Source organism: Neopelma chrysocephalum, unplaced genomic scaffold (assembly GCF_003984885.1).
Source record: "Neopelma chrysocephalum unplaced genomic scaffold, ASM398488v2 Primary Assembly neopelma1_94577, whole genome shotgun sequence".
NCBI lineage: Eukaryota > Metazoa > Chordata > Aves > Passeriformes > Pipridae > Neopelma > Neopelma chrysocephalum.
Genome location: NW_020923283.1, coordinates 3,987 through 6,078, shown reverse-complemented (window position 1 = coordinate 6,078; position 2,092 = coordinate 3,987). Strand labels below are relative to the sequence as shown.

General features: G+C 60.0%; 1 long non-coding RNA gene across 1 annotated transcript; it reads right to left on the bottom strand.

The window, feature by feature from the left end:
* Positions 1–1,049: 1,049 nt before the first annotated feature.
* Positions 1,050–2,086, bottom strand: LOC113980539. Its single transcript, XR_003538155.1, has 3 exons — positions 1,652–2,086; positions 1,436–1,602; positions 1,050–1,278 (listed from the first exon to the last, which is right to left on the bottom strand). It is a non-coding gene; the product is annotated as an uncharacterized LOC113980539 (long non-coding RNA).
* Positions 2,087–2,092: the final 6 nt, after the last annotated feature.

Below are 2,092 nucleotides of genomic sequence, written 5' to 3'. Positions count from 1 at the left end.
GGGTTTTTTTCCCCCCCTTCCGGCGCCGGTGTTTAAAAAAATTTTTTGTGGGGTTTTTTTGGGGGGGGGGGGTAAAAAGTGCCTTTTTTTTGTTGTTTTTTTAACTTTTCCCACGCCTGGAAGATCCTTATTATTATTATTAATTAATTATTCGGCATTCATTATTATTATTAATTATTAAGAGGTTTAGACCCCTGGTAATGAAGGGGAGGGGTTGTAGGGGAAGGTGGGGGGGGAAAGGGGTGGACCCCAAACCCCCCCTTATTGCCTTTGTGGTTCTGCCCCCCCTCTCCCAAAAAATTCCAGCTGCTTCCAGAGGGGGTGGGGGGGCTTTGGGATCTATAGGGATGGGGCTGGGACCTATAGGGAGCCCCTCGGCCCCATAGGGGGGGGTTTGGGACCCCTCGGCCACATAGGGAGGGTCTTGGGCCCTATAGGGACCATTTGGTCCCATAAGGGGGGTTCTGGGCCCTATAGGGACCATTTGGCCCCATAGGGTGGGTTCTGGGCCCTATAGGGACCGTTTGGCCCCATAGGGAGGGTCCTGGGCCCTGTAAATCCCCTCGGCCCCATAGGGAGGGTCCTGGGCCCTATAGGGACCATTTGGTCCCATAGGGAGGGTCCTGGGCCCTGTAAATCCCCTTGGCCCCATAGGGTGGGTTCTGGGCCCCATAGGGACCCCTTGGCCCCACAGGGACAGTCCTGGGCCCTACAGGGACCATTTGGCCCCATAGAGACCCCTTGGCCCCACAGGGACATTCCTGGGCCCTACAGGGACCATTTGGCCCCATAGAGACCCCTTGGCCCCATAGGAGGAGTTCTGGGCCCTATAGGGACCCCTTGGCCCTACAGGGATGGTCCTGGGCCCTACAAGGATCCCTTGGCCCCACAGGGGGGATTCTGGGCCCTATAGAAACCCTTTGGCCCCACAGGGACAGTCCCAGGCCCTACAAGGATCCCTTGGCCCCACAGGGACAGTCCTGGGCCCCACAGGGCTCCCTCGGCCCTATATGGAGCCTCCTGGCCCCACAGGGATGGTCCCAGCCCTATATGGAGCCTCCTGGCCCCACAGGGATGGTCCCGGCTCTGTCTGGATCCTCTCGGTCCCCTATGGAAGCTCCTGCTCCCATATGGAGGGTCTTGATCCTATATGGAGTGTCTTGGTCCCATATGGGGGGTCCTGGCCCCAAAGGGGGTGGTCCCAGCTCTGTATGGACACCCCCAATCCCATATGGACACTCCTGGTCCCCCCAATCCCATATGGACACTCCTGGTCCCCTATAGAGTTTGTGGTCCCAAAGGGAGGGTCCCGGACCCACAGGGACACCCCTGATCCCATATGGACACTTGTGGTCCCCCCGATCCCATATAGACACTCCTGGTCCCCTATAGAGCTTGTGGTCCCATAGGGAGGGTCCCAGACCCACAGGGACACCCCCAATCCCATATGAAGGGTCCTGGTCCCCCCGATCCCATATGGACACTCCTGGTCCCCTACAGAGCTTGTGGTCCCATAGGGAGGGTCCTGGCCCCACAGGGACACCCCCAGTCCCATATGGAGGGTCCTGATCCCCCCAATCCCATATGGAGGGTCCTGGTCCCCTACAGAGCTTGTGGTCCCATATGGAGCATCCCAGACTTACAGGGACACCCCAAAATCCCATATGGACACTCCTGGTCCCCCCAATCCCATATGGACCCCCCCAGGTCCCTGTGGGAGCTCCTCAGTCCCATCTGGAGACCCCCCCGGTCCCAAAAAGTCCTCAGGATGGATCCAAGGGACGCCCTCGGTCCCATCCGGCTCCCGATCCCATGGGGACAATCCCGGGATTCTTGGGGTCCTCAGGGGGGTCTCGGTGTCCTCAGGGGGGTTTCCTTGTCCCCAAGGGGGTCTCAGTGTCCCCAAAGGGGTCTCAGTGTCCCCAGGGGGGTCTCGGTGTCCCCAAGGGGGGGTCCCAGAGCCCCCCAAATCCCCCAAATCCTCCGTCCCGTTCACGGCTCCGGGAGAAGCTCCGGCTGTTCCCAATCCCACGGGGATGATCCAGAGGGAGGGGTCGATGTCCCAGGAGTCTCGGTGTCCCCAAGGGGGTCT